The following is a 22,281-nucleotide window of genomic DNA, read 5'->3' on the forward strand; positions in this document are numbered from 1 at the left end:
TCCTAATGTATTAAACTATGCATAATGGTGATGGGGTACAGTAAGTGAATTAGAAAAAGTACCGTAATGTAAAATCAAAAGTTGTTTTGCCTTAAACCGTATCACCCTACATATAGTCTATGTGAAGTCCAGCAACTCCAAGAGGCCATAAACTTAGTCAGGTTTTCATTTTTCAAGGGATATAGACATCCAAGTGAACAATTCGATTCAGATCATTGAAAACAGCAGCAATATTAGGTACATTTAGGGATTTCCAATCTTGCATTATATTAGGTTTACCCAAGAGAAGAGATGACCTCTGTACAGTTCCCTATCTACTACTGGACCCTGTACACTGCCCTACATACTACTGACCTCTGTACACTGCCCTACAAACTACTGACCTATGTACACTACCCTACATACTACTGACCTCTGTACACTACCCTACATACTACTGACCTCTGTACACTACCCTACCTACTAATGACCTCTGTACACTGCCCTACATACTACTGACCCCTGTACACTCCCCTACCCACTACTGACCTCTGTACATTACCATACATACTACTGACCTCTGTACACTACCCTACATCCTACTGACCTCTGTACACTGATCTACATACTATTGACATCTGTACACTCCCCTACATTCTACTGACCTCTGTACACTGCCATACATCATACTGACCTCTGTACACTGCCCTACATCCTACTAACCTCTGTACACTGCCCTACATCCTACTGAACTCTGTACACTGCCCTACATACTACTGACCTCTGTATACTGCCCTACATACTACTGACCTCTGTACACTACCCTATATACTACTGACCTCTGTACATTACCATACATACTACTGACCTCTGTACACTGCCCTACATCCTACTGACCTCTGTACACTGCCCTACATCCTACTGACCTCTGTACACTGCCCTACATACTACTGACCTATGTACACTGTATTATACATTAAATCCAGTTCCGTAAGCAGCATGTTATTTTCTGGCAGTGCATCTACTGAGACTAGACTCTGAATCTGCCCCTGGGTGGGGTAGCCCTGATATAGTGCCAAAAATCGAAGTCAGTAACATTGACATTTGACTCATTGTTTGAACATGTTTTAAATAAACAATATGAATTATTTAAACATTAACAAATTAAAGTATACATTATACATACATATACATACAGTGCTACTATGTTTTAGCAACAACATACATTACAAAGGACATTAATGTTTTACCCATATAAGCAAACAGGATCCGATTTTTATCTTTAACTATTTTCTAGCAAATTAATTTGTTTTAGACTTCCATATGTTGACAAACTATAAAATACAGAAATATTAAATGACAAGTTTTTTTTTTTTTTTTTTTTTAAATGACAAGTTTTAGCAAATACTGGGCATATAAAAGTCATTAAGATAAAATGATTTATCTAAAACATACCAATGTTTATAGCACTGTAAAATATTTAAAATATCGTTTCTCTTATAGTTTGCTAACTGGATATGTGCTACAGAGACTTACTTGATGCAGCTGTAGATGTCACGTTAATGCAGATCCCTGCCAGGTCAGTATCACCGAAGTGAAGCTTACTGATTCTCATTTGAATGTCTTGTTCTGCTCCTCCCTCGAAAATAAAGACCTGAAATATGGGTGTGCTGAAAAAGACAGGAGGAAAGGGCAGTACATCAGTATCTAATGTGGTCTTAAATCTGTAATGATTTACTATTTTCTTAAAGTTTAGTATTATTCTTATTAGCTAAAGTCCAAGCTTTCAAAGGTAAATAAAGTAATGATTAGCAGAAGAGTGTTGTGCTAATCAATGCTACTTACAAACAGAGGCGGACTGACCATTCGGGCACTTGGGCACTGCCCAAGGGCCCCATGCCACTAGGGGACCCCATCAGGGTTACCAGCCACAACCAGGGACAGTATGTAAAAATCTGTGTTTTAAAAAAAAATCCCAAGAATATTGCTGCCCGCCTTTCCAGTACCTTTTCAGTGTGTGTATGTATATTCTGTGTGTATGTATACTGTGGCCCAGATTCACAAACGAGATACGACGGCGTATCTCCAGATACACCGTCGTATCTCTAAGTTGCGCCGTCGTATCTATGCGCCTGATTCTTAGAATCAGTTACGCATAGATTTCCCTTAGATCCGACTGGCGTAAGTCTCTTACGCCGTTGGATCGTAACTGCATATTTACGCTGGCCGCTAGGGGCGTGTACGATGATTTACGCTTAGAAATATGTAAATCAGCTAGATACGCAAATTCACAAACGTATGCCCGGCCGACGCAGTACAGACACGCCGTTTACGTTAGGCTTTTCCCGGCGTAAAGTTACCCCTGCTATATGAGGCATATCAATGTTAAGTATGGCCGTCGTTCCCGCAACGAAATTTGAAAATTTTATGTCGTTTGCGTAAGTCGTCCGTGAATGGGGCTGGACGTAATTTACATTCACGTCAAAACCAATACGTCCTTGCGGCGTATTTGGAGCAATGCACACTGGGATATGTCCACGGACGGCGCATGCGCCGTTCGTGAAAAACATCAATCACGTCGGGTCACATACCATTAACATAAAACATGCCCCCCTGTCCCACATTTGAATTAGGCGGGCTTACGCCGGCCTATTTACGCTACGCCGCCGCAACTTACGGAGCAAGTGCTTTGAGAATACAGCACTTGCCCGTCTAAGTTGCGGAGGCGTAACGTAAATAGGATACGTTACGCCCGCGCAACAATACGCCGCTGTACGAAAATCTGGCCCTGTGTGTGTACATTGTGTGTATGTGTGTGTATACTGTGGGGTAGATTCACAGAGGAGATACGAAGGCATATCTCCAGATACGCCGCCGTATCTCTGAGTCTGGCCGGTCGTATCTATGCGCCTGGTTCATAGAACCAGTTACGCATAGATTTCTATTAGATCCGACCGGCGTAAGTCTCTTACGCCGTCAGATCTTAACTGCATATTTACGCTGGCCGCTAGGGGCGTGTACGCTGATTTACGCCTAGAATATGTAAATCAGCTAGATACGCGAATTCACGAACATACGCCCGTCCGACGCAGTACATTTACGCCGTTTACGTTAGGCTCTTCGCGGCGTAAAGTTACCCCTGCTATATGAGGCGTATATGCGGCGCACCAATGTTAAGTATGGCCGTCGTTCCCGCGACGAAATTTGAAAAATGTACGTTGTTTGCGTAAGTCGTCCGTGAATGGGGCTGGACGTCATTTATGTTCACGTCGAAACCAATGACGTCCTTGCGGCGTACTTTGGAGCAATGCACACTGAGAAATTCCACGGACGGCGCATGCACCATTCGTGAAAAACGTCAATCACGTCGGGTCAGGGTTAATTTACATAACACACGCCCACCTCTTCACAATTTGAATTAGGCGGGCTTACGCCGGCCTATTTACGCTACGCCGCCGCAACTTTCTTTTAAGAATACGGCACTTGCCTGTAAAAGTTGCGGAGGCGTAACGTAAATAGGATACGTTACGCCCGCACAAAGAAACGCCATTCTACGTGAATCTACCCCTGTGTATGTATACTGTGTCTGTGTGTGTATACTGTATATGTATACTGTGTGTGTGTATACTGTGTGGCCCCATAATCTATTGCCCAGGGGCCCCATAATCTCCTATTGACTGGGGGCCCCATGAGTTGTCACAGTCCGCCCCTGCTTACAAACATAAATCGATGAAAAAGTCCAATACCAATATTTCCTAATGATGAGAAGAGTCAAAGACTCAGTCCACTATGAGGAACAACTGGGAATGACATCAACAAAAAAAGTGAGAGCCTTATTATCAGAAAAGCTGTGATCTGCTTTAAAAAAAAAGTCTATTAGCTGGATTCAGGTAGGCGGGCGCATCCTTGCGGCGGCGTAGCGTATCATATTTACACTACTGTATTCACAAAGTACTTGCCTGCTAAGTTACGGCGGCGTAGCGTAAATGGGGCCGGCGTAAGCGCACCTAATTCAAATGAGGATGTGAGGGGCGTATTGTATGTAAATTAACTGTGACCTGACGTGATTGACGGTTTTTACGAACGGCGCATGCGCCGTCCGTGTACATATCCCAGTGTGCATTGTGGCAAAGTATGCCGCACGGATGTATTGGTTTCGATGTGGACGTAAATTACGTCCAGCCCTATTCACGGACGACTTACGCAAACGACGTTACATTTTCAAATTTCGACGCTGGAACGACGGCCATACTTAACATTACTAGTCCAGCTATTTGATGGAATAACTTTACGCCTGAAAATGCCTTACGTAAACGGTGTATCTGTACTGCGTCGGCCGGGCGTACGTTCGTGAATAGGCGTATCTAGTGATTTACATATTCTACGCCGAATGCAATGGAAGCGCCACCTAGCGGCCAGCCTAAAAATTACACTTTAAGATACGACGGTGTAAGACACTTACGCCGCTTGTATCTTAGCCTAATTTAAGCGTATCTGGTTACCAGAATACGCTTAAATTTGCGTCGGCGCAGATTCAGACTTAGGCTGCCGTATCTACTGATACGCCAGCCTAAGTCTTTCTGAATCTGCCTATATAAGTGTTTTCTAATTACATGGCTGTTTTGGCATCATAGCGGGCAATGTATTTACCAGTTTGCACCTCATTGATACAATCACATAATTGCTTCAAAGAACAGATTATCAGTGTATGACAATGAGGCTGAATTACCAATGAATATTATGAAAAAACGTGGAAAGCAAATTACTTATTTAAAGTGGTTGCAAATCCTTACAATCCACTTTTGACTACAGGTAAGCCTATAATAAGGCTTACCCGTAGCTACCCAGGTATCTGCATATGCCGACATCATCGGCACATGCGCATTGAAGAAATTACACATTCAAGCCGTTGCTTCAGTAAGTGTACCATCCTGGCTCCGGCCAATCACAGCGCCAAAGCCCGCGATACCCGACAGTAACTCCGGGAACGATGTTGCCGGCTGGAGCTGTGTTCTGGGACCGCTGCGGAGGCTTCAATCTAAGGTGAGTATTTCATAATGAGCTAATATGCTTCTTTTATTTAGTGGGTTTACAACCACTTTAATCTATACAATCAATGTGAATCTTAACACAAATTCTCTGGACTGATCTGATGTGAATTGGTAAACTGGTTCCTCAAACTGATAATTTTCTTCCAAATATGATGTATATGATCCCAGACTTAATTACTGGGTCGAAATATGGACGGAAGCCTCTGCCCTGCCTCACAAACCCCTCACCGGTCTCCCTGGTAGGCTCAACCCTTCTTCTGTTTGAACATACCAATTAAAAATTTTGGACATACTTTGGTAGTATAGCAAATAATATTCTTTTTGGTAATAGAACAATTTACACACTAATGAAAAGTGATCACAGTATAGACACACACCTCTAAGGCCGCGTACACACGATCGGTCCATCCGATGAGAACGGTCTGATGGACTTTTCCATCGGTTAACTGATGAAGCTGACTGATGGTCAGTGGCGCCTACACACCATCTGTTAAAAAAACGATCGTGTCAGAACGCGGACACGTAAACCACGTACGACGGCACTATAAAGAGGAATTTCAAATCCAATGGCGCCACCCTTGGGGCTACTTTAGCTGATTTTGTGTTAGTAAAAGACGTTTTGTGCTTTTCTGTCTGTTACAGCGTGATGAATGTGCTATCTCCATAACGAACGCTAGTTTTACCAGAACGAGCGCTACCATCCCCTAATTTAGTATGAGCATGCGTGGATTTTTAACCGATGGATTTTAAATTTAAAACAAGTTGGCTTTTTTTTTAACCGATGGTTAAATAACCGATGGCGCCCACACACGATCGGTTTGGACTGATGAAAACGGTCCATCAGACTGTTCTCATCGGTTTAACTGATCGTGTGTACGCGGCCTAAAGGAAACTATGATAAAAACTTGTTGGAACACAGTTGGTGTCATGTACTGCATCTCATCTACTCCTCCATCACACACTCACTGAACCAAGATACCCAGGACCTTCCAGTTGGCAGCAAGAATCTATTAGCCATACAGACACTTGAGGACTTCTGTGCCTACTGTATGTTTGAGATTATTCCTGTGTGTTCACTGGGGATGAGCCCGATGTTCGAGTCGATGGATTTTTGGGGGGACCCCCACGCCATTTTTTTCTAATTTTGGTTTGGGGTTCCCCTTAATATTCATACCAGACCCAAAGGGCCTGGTAATGAACTAGGGGGGAACCCATGACGTTTTTTTCAATGACTTTTATCTGTATTACCGGGACCCAACAATTCATTATAGCCGCAAGTAGTTTTGAATGACTTTTTTATTTTAGAAATGTCATTTTGTGCAGGGACTGTTCTAAACACGGTAAAAACGTGCCACTTTACAGGCATTCTATAGACACCCCCCAGGTACAAAATTTTAAGGAATATTTTACTCTTATTGTTTCACTTTAAGCATTATTAAAATCAGTGCTTCCGAAAAAATTGCAGTTTTAAAAACTTTTTTGCATTGATACATGTCCCCTGGGGCAGGACCCAGGTCCCCAAACACTTTTTATGACAATATCTTGCATATTAACCTTTAAAATTAGCACTTTTGATTTTTCACGTTCGTGTTCCATAGACTTTAACGGTGTTCGCGTGTTTGAACACATTTTTTACCTGTTCACATGTTCCACTACGAACCGAACCGGGGGTGTGTTCGGCTCATCCCTAATGTTCACACAAAACCACTCCATACTATATATGACAGGCATGATCTATAGGGGACCATTATGATTCAACTGCACTATGATGCCTTCACTGGATTTGATATATCATTCATATTTAAATGTATTTAAGTGCGAGTTCCTTTATCAATATCATAGTTGGTAAGGTTGAAAAAAAGACACCAGTCCATCCAGTTCAATCTGCGGTGTGTGTGGGGGTGTATGTGTTTATGTCAATATTACATTGTATATCTTTGTATGTTGTAATCGTTAAGGTGCCCATCTAATAGTTTTTTGAAACTATCGACGCTCCCTGCTTATAGCACTGCTTGTGGAAGGCAATTCCACATCCTTACTGCTTTGACAGTAAAGAACCCTCTACACAGTTTAAGGTTAAACAGCTTCTTTTCCAATTTCAGTGAATGGCCGTGTGTCTTTTTAAATTCACTTTCACTGGAAAGTTTTTTCCCTATGCTAGGGTTACCAGTACGGTATTTGTACATTGCTAGCATATCTGCTCTCAAGTGTTTTCTATCCAGAGAGAATAAGTTCATATGCTTGTAGTCTTTCAACATAGCTGAGGTCCTCCAGTCCCTTTATTAGTTGTGTTGCCCTTCTCTGGACTCTCTACACGACTGGCCTCACGACGGTATACTTGCACTGAAGCTAGCATCTACCCGGGACTCGCGGAGCAGACAATTTGGTGATCTGAAGCCTCTTTATGAGTGAGCAGACGCAGCATTTTAAGTGACAAGTTTTAATCAATTTTTACTGTGTAAGCATATGTGGGTAGCAGGGGTAATATTTCATAATAAAGGGTTTTACACCATATGCAGTCTCCTTTGCTTCCCTGCATGTCCGCTGTGCTGCACGCATACACCCAATGGATATCACCAACACACACCAGGAGGAGAGTAGCTGAGACGGGTCGTATTGGCTGGATTTATTCAATGCTGGTAACATCTACAATCTGGTGAGTACAACACCATAAGGGGAGCACGGCAGAGTGAAATTTGCATATCCTGACAGGATCTGGTGTTGCACCCTTTAAACTCAACCAGAGATGTGTGAAGGGTGAACTGTCATTCAAGGAGTCATATTGGACTGAGTTTTGGAATGGGACTCTGAGTGACTGAAATTATTGGATAGAGATTACCTATAGGGATATTTTGTACCAATAGTTTCATTTTTTATTTTGCAGATTATGAGTTAAATAGCTCATGAGCCTGTTCAAGCGGCTCTAGCGCTGTTAATGTTTTATTGATAACTTTTTAATAACACATATGTTTTCCTGTATTCTGTTTTATTATAATAGCTGCTTTTTACTGCTTCAAAGTTCTTATAAAGATACCATTGTGCGCTTGGATCAGAGTTATCTGCCGATCACTTCTGATATTTTTTAACATATCTAGAATTAGATGCTAAGTGAAAATATGTGGACATACATGAATCTATTCACAAGCTCTGTCATATGATACCGAATCACCCCTATGAGGAATTGGTGCCTTGGTGCCTTGTTCCAATTTTACATTTCTTAGCATTTTTTATCTTCAATTCACACTAAATGTGTATTATTGATACAGTCAAACTTGCTTACTGGGTACTTAAACCCCCCTCCTGCCCAGACCTATTTTCAGCTTTCAGCGCCGTCACACTTTGAATGACAATTGCACGGTCATGCTAAACTGTACCCAAATGAAATTTTTATCATTTTTTCACACAGATATAGCTAGATTCAGGATGGCGAGCGCATTCTTGCGGCGGCGTAGCTTAAGGCATTTAGGCTATGGCGCCGTAAGTTAGCGAGGCAAGTACATGATTCACAATGTACTTGCCTGCTAAGTTACGGCGGCGTAGCCTAAAGCGGGCGGGCGTAAGGGCGCCTAATTCAAATTTGGCTGAGGGGGCCTGTTTTATGATAATTAGGCTTGACCCGACGTGATTGACATTTTTTTGCAACTGCGCATGCGCCTACATTTCCCAGTGTGCATTGCGGATAAGTCCGCCGCACGGGCCTATTGATTTCGACGTGGACGTAAACGACGTAAATCCCTAGTCACGGACGACTTACGCAAACAACGTAAAATTTTCGAATTTCGAAGCAGGAACGGCGGCCATACTTTAACATTACTATTCCATCTATAAGATGGAATAACTTTAGGCCTGAAAAAGCGTTACGTAAACGGCGTAAATGTACTGCGTCGGCCGTGCGTACGTTCGTGAATAGGCGTATCTACTGATTTACATATTCTACGTCGACCGCAATGGAAGCGCCACCTAGTGGCCAGCCTAAATATTGCAACCTAAGATAGGACGGCGCAAGCCGTTGTATCTTAGATATGTTTAAGCGTATCTCTGTTTGAGAATACACTTAAACATAGCTCCCCCTGTGGCTGGCGCAGATTCTGAGTTAGGTCGGCGTATCTACTGATACGCCGACCTAACTCTACCTGAATCTAGCTAATAGAGTTTTCTTTTGGTGGTATTTAATCACTGCTGGGGTTTTTATTTTTTGCGAAACAAACCAAAAAAGACGAAAACAAATTTAAAAAATAAATAAATAAATTCATAGGGCCAGACGTAGAGCGGCGCATATTTAGATCGGCGTAGCACATCTCTGTTACGTTACGCCGGTTCAATTTTGTGACGTAAGTACCGTATCCACAGAGTATTTGCGCCCAAATTTGCGCCAGCGTAACGTAAATTCCGAGGTGTAAGGCAGGGTAATTGAAAGTGGGAAGGAAGTGGGCGTGCTCCATTGAAATGAGCCGTGACCCCATGCAAATGAAGGGCCGGCTGTACTACGCATGCGCGCATGAATATGCACCTCACTGGGCATGCTCAGAACTCGGCCCGGCGCAATCAGTGAGATAGGAACTAGGCCCGGCGTACTTAGTGAGATACGCCCTGTGTATAAATAGGCCCAGACATACACCCTTCCATTGCAAAAGTACATCCCTGTGTTCCCCTTCCTGAAAGCGAGGTGCTTTTGTTCTGTTGTCTGTGGCTGTGTGTTGGTTTGTGTAGGAGTGTTGTAGGAAAGATTTATTGGTATTAGGTGTTTGTTTTTTCTGACTGTTTTTTGTGTCTGTTTTTTCTGTGTGGTTTTTGGAGTCTGTATTAGCTGTCTGTTTGTGCTGTTTGATTTTGGTGTCTGGTTTTTGTGTCTGTTTGTTCTGTGTCTTTTTGTGTCTGTTTGTTCTGTGTCTTTTTGTGTCTGTTTGTTCTGTGTCTTTTTGTGTCTGTTTGTTCTGTGTCTTTTTGTGTCTGTTTGTTCTGTCTGATTTTTGTGTCTGTTTGGTGATGAGTGTTGGGTGATATGGCAACAAAGAGGAGAAAGCTCAACTTCTCGGTTCAGGAGAAGCAAATACTTGCTAGGGCCATCACCCGATATGGGCGATTTTTACATGGCCCTGAGAGCCGGGACATCACCCCGGCCAGGAAGAAGGCGATCCTCCAGGAGATTACTGATGAGATCAATGTGGGGGGGGGGAGACGAGGACCGTCACTGGGATCGCAAAGAAGATCAATGATCTGACGAGCCTGGTCCGTGATAAGCTGGCCAAGATTACTGTGCATGCCAGAGGCACTGGAGGGGGACCACCTTGCACCATCAGGTGGACTGATGAGGAGCGTGCGGTGGCCCAGTGCTTCCACAGCCAGCAAGTGGTGGGCCTGCCTGGCTTTGACTCCAATGAGGCCGTGAGGACAGGTACGTTTTTTTTTTTCTATCTGGTGAGTAGCATGTGTGGGGGGGCGGAAGGTAATATGTGCCAAGTGTGTGGATCCTCCAACCTGTGTATGTTTTGTGTCATCCACAGATGGACAGGAGAGTGCTGGGCCATCTGGCCAGTCTGCTCCATCCCCCGGACAACAGGCTGCTGAAGAGCCCCAAGAAAGGCAGGAGTCCTCAGGGCAGGGGAGTGGCCACACCTCACCTCATGAGGAGGTTGAGGGGGAGGAGGATGAGGGGGGGAGGTTGAGGAGGATCAGCTTGACCTTGCCAGTGAAATACTTCGGCTTTTGGATGAGGCTCCCCCTGTGGCTGGCAGCAGTCAGGCCTCCATCAGGGGTAGCCCCTCCCACTCCTCCCCCAACAGGGCTCCCCTCCTCCCAGGCCACAAGCCTCATCTGCAGTCAGGAAGGCCACCCAGAAGACCAGGGGGGTGGCAGACTTTCTGCCTGCAAATCTAAGGAGGGACCAGGCCCGTCAGACCCACCATCTGGGTCAGGTCACCCGGATTTTTGGCCCAGATGGAGGAAAGCCTTCTCTCCATAAAAGACTCCGTCAATGATGTGGGCACAAACTCATTGGCGATCATCACCTGCTTTTGTGACCTGCAGACCGCCACAGCAGGCGTGGCCCTGGAGGTGAATGCCCTGACCAAGGCTGTCCAGGACAATACCCAGGCTGTCCAGGCCAATACGGCAGCCCTCACTGTGGGCCTGACCAGAATAGCCGTGGCCTTGGAGGGCAGGCCAGCAGGTGGACAGACACCAGGGGAGGCTCCTCCTTCCCCTGCTCCCCCCCATGAGTCTCCCCTGAGTGGCCGTGGCCGGCCCAGGCGTAGCTCACGCCGTCGCTAATTTGGTATGTGCTTTTGTTTTTTTTCCCCTTATTTTTTATGGATTTTTACTGTGATTATGATTTGTTTTATGTGTGTGAATGATGTATGAATGTGGGGGTGACATTCCTGCCAGAAAAGGGGTATCACCCTCATTTTTGGTGGAGTAGGGATCCCCAGGACCAGGGAGAAGTGATCCCAGGTCCATGTGAATGGTGTATGAATGTACAGTGACATAATTGTAGCCTTGGCGGGGCGTTGCTGCTCCCTAGTACCGTGCGGTGTACTTTGGTCTAATCCAATTCGATGAGGATGTGGGGTGTGTGTGCTAGGGACCACAGTGGTGTGCATGCATGCATTCTCCTTGTGCCATGATTAATGTGTGTGGGTCCTCATGGGTGGGTTTGATGATTTGGTTGGCCATGCGTCTCAGGATTGCAGGGACAACCTGGTGCACACATCTGCTAATGGAGGATTGTGCCATCCCAGCCACCACTCCACTTGTACGCTGAAAAGAGCCAGTGGCCAGGAAATGCAGTGTTGCTATGACCTTGACCAGTGGCTCCAGTGCATGTGAGCGTTGTGTTGGGCTGGTGATGTCATCTTTCAGGGTTGTAGTTAATTCCATGATGGCTTCAGGGCTGAATCTGAAGGTGCGATACACCTCAGAAGCAGGCATGCCAAAGACATCTAGGCGTGTGCGGTATATCCTCTCCTGTGCCCTCCTTCTCCTCCTCCGTTCCCTCCTCCTTCTGCGTGCCTATAAAGTCACTAGTATAGCTATGACCATGGATGCCCCTGGCATGTTGGCATACAGATTGTTGTCCTGCAAGTGTGTGTGCTCAGCTCGTCCCTAATGGTGTTGCTTTAGCTGACCTGCACACGTCTGGTGTAAAGTTAAGGCAGCTTTTATAAGGTGTAACTTTCCGCCGGGAAAATAGCAGATGCGCACAGGGCGTAGCCTGCGCTACACAAGCGTACTTTTGTGGATCGCCGTATCTCCCTCATTTGCATATTTGACTAGCAAATCAATGGTGCGTCTAGCGTATTTTGCGCTCCAAGATGCGCCGGTGTAATCGTTTTACGTCGGACGGAAAAAAATGGTTTTCAGGCATATCTCGTTTTGAGGATACGGCGCATAGATACGCACGGCGCATTTTTGAATTACGCCGCGCATCTCTAGATTCGCCGGCGTACGTGCTTTGTGAATCTGGCCCAGTGTTTGTTATACAATTTTGCAAACAGGTAATTCTTCTCCTACATTGATATGCGCTGATGAGACTGCACTGATGGGCTGCACTGATGGGCACTGATTGGTTGCACTGATAAGCACAGATAAGGTGGCACTGATGGACACTTATAAGGCAGCATTGATGAGGCGGCATTGATGGGCACTAATAGGTGGCACTGATGGGTGGTACTTATGAGTGGCACTGAAGGGCACTGATAGGTGTCACTGATAGGTAGCACTGATAAATGGCACTGATGGGCACTAATAGATGGCACTGATGGGCACTAGTAAGTGGCACTGATGGGCAGAACTGGTAATGAGGCACTGATTGTTGGCATTGATAGGTAGCACTGTGGGCACTGGCAGGGGGCACTGGTGGGCACAGATCACTCGGCAGCTGCTCTCCCTGATCGGGACCTATGTCCCTTTCACAGCCGCTGGTGATCGTTTTTTTTTTTCTCCTCCCGCTATCAGCGCAGGGAGAAAAAATAGCCGATTACCAGCTCTGTTTACATCACACGATCAGCTGTCATTGGCTGACAGCTGATCATGTGGTAAGGGGTCAGGATTGACCCCTTACTCAAGCACAGGAGGCCGTCATATGACAGCCTCCTGGCAAAGTAGGTCCACGCTGTAGCCATCATTCGGCTATAGCGCGGACGGGAAGGGGGTTAAACAAATCATTAGATTACAAAAATGTGTGGTTTTTGCAAGGATTAATCTTTCTAAAAACATAAATGAGTGCAAGTATATTGGCACCATTTATTTTTATTATAAGTATTTGAAACTAGTTTGAGCTTTGGGACTGTTTGGATATTTCATTGTGTATACAAAAAAAGAGTACTCGTGAAAATTCTCTGATACCCTAAACCAATACCTTTGGAGTTTGATCTGAAAATGAATAGGATCAAATTGCACTGCAAATAATCACATGTGATTTAAACAGGAATACGGTGCGATTCCTGTCTGAATCGCATGCGGTTTGCCGCACTGCTCCTGTGTGAATTGCAGCCTGGGTCCAAACAGGAATGGTGGGGAAAACTGCATGTGATTCAGACAGAAATCGCACCGAATTCCTGTTCAAATAGCTTGTGATTCTTTGCAGTGCGATTTGAGCACATTCATTTTGTATGGGCTCAAATCACACGCAAAGGTATCGGTACTCAGTATTGGCAAGCACTTGACGTTAAGTTTTATGGTCAAGAGCACCAAAATGGTACTTATGTTCAGGAGGGACCCTGAAGAGGAAAAGCAGCAACAAGAGAGCCAGGAGGCTGAATGTTATGTTTTGCAGTAATGATGAGCGCCCCCTGTGTGGGAAGACATACCTGTATGAAGTTCTTGATTTTCCTTTTTTTTAAAAAGGGGTCAGGAAAGCCTTGAAAACGATATCTGGCATGAAGTAAACTCACTCTTTTGGCACTATCATTGAGCTAAGAAACACTTATGTGTCACATTACTTAAAGTGGTTAACCACTTAAGGACCACCCGCCGCAGTTGTAATGCAGCAGGTTGGCTCCCCTGGGCGAATCGCGGAAGCTTTAATAGCTTTAAGAGCCCGCGGCGTGACGTCAGAGCAGATGCGTGTGGCTGGCGGGCGCGATGTCTGCCTGGCCAACCGCGATTGCTCCTGACAGAGACAGAACAGAGATCTGTCAATGTAAATAGACAGATCTCCATTCTGACAATGTAAATAGACAGATCTGACAGGAGAGGAGAGACAGATATGTTGTTCCTACGGGTTAGGAACAGCGATCGGTCTCCTCCTCCAGGCAGTCCCATCCTTCAACAGTTATAAACACTCCCTAGGCAACGCATATAACCCCTTGATCGCACCCTAGTGTTAACCCCCTTCCCTGCCAGTGACATTTATACAGTAATCATTGGCTATTTTTAGTTCTGGTCAATGGTCCCAAAAAAGTGTCAAAAGCGTCCGATCTGCCTGCCGCAATGTCGCAGCCCCGCTCACAATCGCTGCCATTACTAGTAAAAAAGAAAAAGAAACACATTATAATAAAAATGCTATAAATCTATCCCCTATTTTGTAGACGCAATAACTTTTGTGCAAACCAACCAATATTTTTTCTTTACCAAAAATATGTAAAAAAAAAAATATTGACCTAAACTGATTTGAAAAAAAAAATGTTTTAAAAAAATTGCATATGTATTATAGCAAAAAGTAAAAAATGCACCATGGACTGTGATATGATGGGCAAACTTTTAGAGTCATTGGCCCAGATTCAAATAGATCTGCGTTCTATTTGCGGAGGCGCAGGGCAACGATTTTGCCCTGCGCCCCCGCAAATATTTTGCGCTGCCCTCGATTCACGGAGCAGTAGCTCTGTAAATTGCGAGGGCGCGCCGGCAAAATTGCCCGGCGTAAGCGCGCGCAATGTAAATGATCCCGCCGGGGACGTCATTTGCTTCAAAGTGAACGTGAATGGCGTCCAGCGCCATTCACGAATCACTTACGCAAACAACGTAAAATTTGAACGTCGCGACGCGGGAAGGGTGGTATACTTTAGCATTGGCTGCCCCTACTATTAGAAGGGGCAGACTTACGCTAAAGATGCCGTACGGAAAATCCGTAACTTGCGTACGCAGGGCCCGCGCAACTTTGTGAATCGGTGTTAGTATGCAATTTGCATAATATACGCTGATCATAATGGGAGCGCCCCCTAGCGGCCAACGCAAGAATGCAGCCTAAAATCAGCGTGGCATAAGAGCCTTATGCCACACAGATTTTAGGCTGCAGTCGGCGTTACGATGTTCCTGAATCAGGAGCATTCGTAACGCCAGCGCAAGTAAGCAATTGCACTGCGTAACCTATGGTTACGCAGGCGCAATTGCTTACTGAATCTGGGCCATTGAGAATAAAGTTGTCAGAGATGGAAGAGTTGGTTATGTCTTTAGAAAGAAAATGAGCAAATGCAGACTCCCAGCTTGAGCAATGTATATTATCACTCAATGAGCACAAAGGAACATGTCAATTGGCCAATACCTGCATAGTGAATGAGGGGAAGGGCCGTGATGAAAGACAGTCAGATATTGCACCTATAGCTTCGAATCAGAACAACAGTTTGATTACAATCCAAGAGAGACTTACTTTGTGCCAGATTCTGGGTGAATTTAAAGGAACACTAAAGGTTAGTTTTTTATTAGATCAATTGATTGCTATAAGCTAGAGCATTTAAATATCACTTACCTCGTTTTTCCTTTTGACCTCCAAAATACAGTAATCCAGGTTTGAAAATGCCATTTCCTGTCTCTTCTCTTCTTGCTTTCCACCAGCATCTGAGCCGTTTTGCATGGTGAAAAGCAGAATGTGCTCACCCCCTTCCTATGACTACAGCCCTGTGTGAAGATGCTCTCTTATCCCTCACAGGCATGGAGGCTAAGCCTATTGGGAACTGTAGTTCCCATTAGGCCGTGATGTAGCAAGAATGAATGCGCACCGCAAACCAGGAAGTCAGTGAGAATAATGATTCAGGAGTGACGGAGGTGAATAAAACGGCTCGATTTCAACAGGTATTAAACTAGTTATAATGCAAAATATAACTTTTTACTTTATCAGCTACTGTCAGACTTTAATTTAAGAGGAAAATATTTTTGTCTTTACAACCCCTTTAATACCCTGGAATCACTAGTGAGTCTGTCCAATACATTTTAGGCTCTAGTCCTTAAATTCCATTTGAGTAATGAAGATGCATGTTCTCTTCTAAAGGCATGGCTACCAGGACCTCTGGCAGATGAGTTATCTGCACAGGTCAATGATAACTTAGTAGATGCAGAGCTGCGGAGTAAAGATTTGCAGCGTATTGTGGACAGTTGTGATAATGGTATGAGTGATTTACAATGAATGAAAATTAGGAGAGGAGATGACCCTATATTGTTCTGCAGTGAGTATCTTGCATTGTATATGAAAGTGTTCAACTGTCCTGACTTATTGGAGGATGATGCAAGTTTCATATACTCAATGGCCAATAAGTGTTATGTAAGCTATACCACTAGAAAGGCTCTGAGGAATGCTAGTTCCTACCAAAATGTTGTCAATATCCTGCAGGACTTCTGTCAAGAGTCCAGTGATAGGGAGTACGGGTCAAAGGCAGATGTACCCGTAATAAGCATAAGTACCGTAAGGCAGAGAGAGTTCAGATTTATAAATGGAATAGACATCCAGGACAGGGACAGCATAGCGCATGGGCCTGATATGAAAGATTTCAGCCAGGACAGATCACACAGTTCTGAAGAAGAGATAATAAATGACAGCCCACACCCTAAACACAGCCAGCAACAAGACTGGATGAACATTCCAATATTTGCCCCTGGGCTAATCTACCATTCTGGCTTGTATGTAGTTGGATGCAAATTGCATTGCCATTTTTCCCGAGTAATATGGCAAAGTTTACCAATACTGCCTGCTTAGAATAGGAAAATATGGCAATTGTTCCCCTACAATACAATTAATGGGAAAAGGCTTGGGGGACTAAAAAGTAAATTGTTGTGATAATTGTGTGTAATAACTGTTCTTTTTCCAGGGACCATGGAAGAAGTTAAACTAGTTTGGATACTAATGTTTGTGTTTTGTTTGCAGGTCCTTCAAAGTGAGAACAACAGTGGCCAAATTTAGCAGAGATGGGGTTAGGTTCATGTAAATGCATAATCAATTATCATATGGTACCATGAGCTCATTAATTAGTAATTGTTTGCAAATAATGAAACTAAATTTTTTTCAGACGAGATGTTGGCTCAAACTTGTTGTTGGAAATTACGAACGTCAAGAACGTCAAGAACGCGGTGACGTACAACACGTACGACGAGCCGAGAAAAATACATTTCAATAGGCTCTTCTGCTTGATTCAGAGCATGCGTGGAATTTTGTGCGTCGGAATTGGCTACACACGATCGGAATTTCCGACAACAACTTTTGTTGTCGGAAAATTTGAGAACCAGCTCTCAAACATTTGTTGTCGGAAATTACGACAGCAAATGTACGATGGAGCCTACACACTGTCGTATTTTCCAACAGCAAGCTCACATCGAACATTTGTTGTCGGAAATTCTGATTGTGTGTGCGCGCCATTACGCTTCTCATGAGAAAAGTCCATGAATTAAAAGTTGAGTGTTTGTCATTGTTTTATGCTGGTTGTTTTGTCATGTTGCTTTTGTGTGATAATGGCCAGATTTTTCATTTTTCTCATTGTTCATTTTTTTTTTCTTATTTTTTTTTATTTATGGTTAATTCTCTTTTTGTTTTTGTTTTACCTTTCGTAATTTTTTTTTTTGTTCTTAGTAGGCTGGGCTGCCATTATAAATCATATATAAATATATCAAAACAAGATTTTCACTTAAAATATACTAAAATCATTCGAACGGACACAAAGAGAAGAGAAGCTGTGTGAATTAGCCCTTTTTAAATCGTTTTTTACATTTTTGTAATTTTTGAAATAAACATTTAAACATTTAAAAAAAAAATATTTTACAATTTTTACAAAATATGTTTTTTACAAAAATATTCCAAGAATTTTATAAAATTTTACAAGTGATTAAAACAATACAGGGTTACATTTTTTTTTTTTAATGGGATAGGGAAGCCGGCAGCTGTGTCTGTGTCTTTCCCTGCAGCAGCTGAAAGTCGGTGGGAGGGAGATAAACCGTTTTTCAGCTGCTGCAGAGAGTCATCTTGGGCATCCTGTAATTTCCCCTCCATCTGACCGCACTGATTACCTCTGCTCTTTGGGTCCCCCTGTGAGCCCGGGCCCCCTACAGGAGGACTAGTGGTCCCCCCCTATCAGCGGCCCTGTTAGTAGATATTGGTGTTCTACTTTAAGACCCACTTAAGAAAATATTTTAGTGGCCAGGTATACTCTATAGTCTATGGCAGGTTTTTAGGAAGGTATATATATATTTTTGTATCATACTTTTTGTTTTGGCATCACAAGAATTTGCTTTTGTAGGGAAGAATACCCCCAGCTAGGAAAAATTTAGACCATAGTCTGGTCTGAGCATTGGGATAACAGGGAATTCCATGAGGGTATATAGAGATAGTAACTGCTAAGTATCTGATGCTGCTCTTTAGGGTTGTCCCGATACCGATACTAGTATCGGTATCGGGACCAATTCCGAGTTTTTGCGGGAGTACTCATACTCATACTCCCGCAAATACCCCCGATACCAAAATAGAATACTCCCCCCCGCCGCCGCCATCGCCGTGACGCCGCATTCCCGCCGCTCGCCGCATCCCCGCTACCGCCGACTGTGTAATACGCCGGGAACATTACAGCTTTAAATAGCTGTAATGATTCGCACCGCGCATAGACACTCCCCCTTGCTCGGGTGAACTGTCCAATCCCGAGCGAGGGGGAGTGTCTATACGCAGCGCGGCGCCAATCATTACAGCGATTCAAAGTTGTAATGTTCCCGGCGTATTACACAGTCGGCGGCAGCGGGGATGCAGGTAAGCGGGACATGGATGCATGGAGGGAGACAATGGCTGGATGGGGGGAGACAATGGCTGGATGGGGGGATACATGGCTGCATGGGGGGAGACAATGGCTGGATGTGGGGGATACATGGCTGCATGGGGGGAGACAATGGCTGGATGGGGGGATACATGGGGGGAGACAATGGCTGGATGGGGGGATACATGGCTGCATGGGGGGTGACAATGGCTGGATGGGGGGATACATTGCTGCATGGGGGGTGACAATGGCTGGATGGGGGGATACATTGCTGCATGGGGGGAGACAATGGCTGGATGGGGGGATACATGGCTGGATGGGGGGAGACAATGGCTGGATGGGGGGAGACAATGGCTGGATGGGGGGATACATGGCTGCATGGGGGGAGACAATGGCTGGATGGGGGGATACATGGCTGCATGGGGGGAGCCAATGGCTGGATGGGGGGAGACAATGGCTGGATGGGGGTATACATGGCTGCATGGGGGGAGACAATGGCTGGATGGGGGGATACATGGCTGCATGGGGGGAGACAATGGCTGGATGGGGGGATACATGGCTGCATGGGGGGAGACAATGGCTGGATGGGGGGGATACATGGGGGGAGACAATGGCTGGATGGGGGGATACATGGCTGCATGGGGGGTGACAATGGCTGGATGGGGGGATACATGGCTGCATGGGGGGAGACAATGGCTGGATGGGGGGGATACATGGCTGCATGGGGGGAGACAATGGCTGGATGGGGGGATACATGGCTGCATGGGGGGAGACAATGGCTGGATAGGGGGGATACATGGGGGGAGACAATGGCTGGATGGGGGGATACATGGCTGCATGGGGGGAGACAATGTCTGGATGGGGGGATACATGGCTGCATGGGGGGAGACAATGGCTGGATGGGGGGATACATGGCTGCATGGGGGGAGACAATGGCTGGATGGGGGGATACATGGCTACATGGGGGGAGACAATGGCTGGATGGGGGGATACATGGCTGCATGGGGGAGACATGGCTGGATGGGGGGATATATGGCTGCATGGGGGGAGACATGGCTGGATGGGGGGGATACATGGCTACATGGGGGGAGACATGGCTGGATGGGGGGGGGAGACATGGCTGCATGGGGGGAGACATGGCTGGATGGGGGGGATACATGGCTGAATCTGTGGGGGGACATGGCTGCATCTGTGGGGGGACATGGCTGCATTTGGGGACACATTTAAAAAAAGTATCGGTATTCGGTATCGGCGACTACTTGAAAAAAAGTATTGGTACTTGTACTCAGTCCTAAAAAAGTGGTATCGGGACAACCCTACTGCTCTTGTTCGTGTATTTCCAGGCTCCATAATGAGGTGACTAGATATCTACATTTTGGGAACCTGGGGGAGGAACAGCAAGCCATACTTGTGGTGGCAATTGGAATATAGTGGCCATTTTCAGTGTGATATCGGCGAGATAGGATAGGATTCTGTTCAGTGTTATTAGTTAGTGTGCTATTCTGATTTTATTGTCACTATAGAATATGAGTTTAGTGTGAATCCTATGGATAGCTCAGTGTGACTGTAGTATGACCATTCTTTTACAAATATTTTATGGATAGAAAAGTAGACACAACAGAATAGTGCAATAGTGTGACGGATACATCAAACATATGATGAAGGGGAGAATCCCGATAACGGGATACTATACACAAAGTACAACTTTTAGTAATACAATGAAAAAGTGTCCTAGAGTATGCTACATAAAGGATATTAAAAAAAAAAGAACACTGCTGAAAATTAACTATAGGATAATCATACAGAACAAAGAGATACATGTATGATTTATTGCGTATAAACTCATACTTGTGGGCACCCAGCATCACTGTTGCCATCATCACTGAGTCGACTCCAAGAAATCAGGAGTCACAGAAGGAGAAAATGTATAGAGCAAGGAAAAGAAAAGGTAGGCTAAAGGGTAAAAAAAAGGGGGGGGGGGATCTACAGGAAGATGAAGAGACAAAGGGAAGAGGGAGGGAAGAGTCCATAAGGAGGAGGGGTGCATACAGGGGCGTTAGATTGAAAGAAGTGGAATATTAAACCTAGAGGGTTGATAATTTACTATCCATGGCCACCATACCCTAAGAAATTTGTCATGGGTATCAGAAGTGAATGATGACAGTTTCAGCCTCAAAGCTGAGTACAGGGGTTTTCCATGCCCTCGCAATGGTTAACTTAGTGGCGTTAAAAAAAGGTGCTGAGCTAATTGACGCTCCGGGCGGAGAAGTACAAGGATGGGTTTACAAAAAAGGGCTTGGTAGGGATCCCTCTTAAAGCGGGGGTTCACCCTGTTAAAAAAAAAAAATGATTTTTTTTATTAGACCATTACATTCGGCATCGTAGCGCGAGCTACGGTATGCCGGTCTTACATTTTTTATCCCCGTACTCACTGTGCTATCGATGATTGAAGAATCCGGGGAATGGGCGTTCCTATGGTGAGAGAAGGTGATTGACGGCCGGCCCTGGCACGTCACGCTTCTCCGGAAATAGCCGAAATAGGCTTGGCTATTCACGGCGCCTGCGCATAGCCTGTGCGCAGGCGCCGTGAATAGCCGAGACCTACTCCGGCTGTCTTCGGGGAGCGTGACGTGCCAGAGCCGGCCGTCAATCATCCTCCCTCTCCATAGGCACGCCCATTCCCCGCGGGAGTCGGATTCTTCAATCATCGATAGCACAGTGAGTACGGGGATTAAAAATTTAAGACCGGCATACCGTAGCTCGCGCTACGATGCCGAATGTAATGGTCTAATGATGTGAAGGAGGGTGAACCACCGCTTTAAGGTTGGAATGGAGCATGTTGCGTAAAAAGGAGTATGTGGAATAAAGTGTAGCGCTTAAATCATGTGCATCATAACAATCAACATGGTATATATATGTGTGAATGATGATCACAAATATAATGATAAATAAGACACACTGAATGTGACAAAATTAAACAATTAAAAAATAGTGTATATAGTTATAGTCCATGTAGTTGCACTCAACCAAATGAATGATGGAAATGCCTAATACATGTATATATCCAAGTGTAACATAATACAGTCCAAAGGGATGGATTCCACCAAGTGAAGGCAAATGATGTAAACATCGAAAACCTTTCTTCTTTAAGTGAGAAATGACCACCACCGGTTGAAAAATAGAGGCTTACCAGAAAGGGTGGACTTGTAGTGACATATATCACCACAGGTCAAAACAGGCTTGTAAATGCGGTTCTCAATCATGCAAGCACGGGATATGCTGATATAAACCTCTAGTTTACTGATGGATAA

At 44.8% G+C, this 22,281-nt stretch overlaps 1 protein-coding gene across 1 annotated transcript in view; it reads right to left on the bottom strand.

Moving 5' to 3' along the window:
• The window catches only part of LOC120945765 (dimethylaniline monooxygenase [N-oxide-forming] 2-like), a 61,066-nt gene extending 59,450 nt beyond the window's left edge, over nucleotides 1-1,616 (bottom strand). Inside the window, exon 1 of the mRNA XM_040360146.1 lies at nucleotides 1,516-1,616. The gene's annotated coding sequence lies outside the window, so the exon portion shown is untranslated. The remainder of the gene's footprint in view (nucleotides 1-1,515) is intronic.
• Between the last annotated feature and the right edge of the window lie 20,665 nt (nucleotides 1,617-22,281).

This window comes from Rana temporaria, chromosome 7 (assembly GCF_905171775.1).
Source record: "Rana temporaria chromosome 7, aRanTem1.1, whole genome shotgun sequence".
Taxonomy (NCBI): Eukaryota; Metazoa; Chordata; class Amphibia; order Anura; family Ranidae; genus Rana; species Rana temporaria.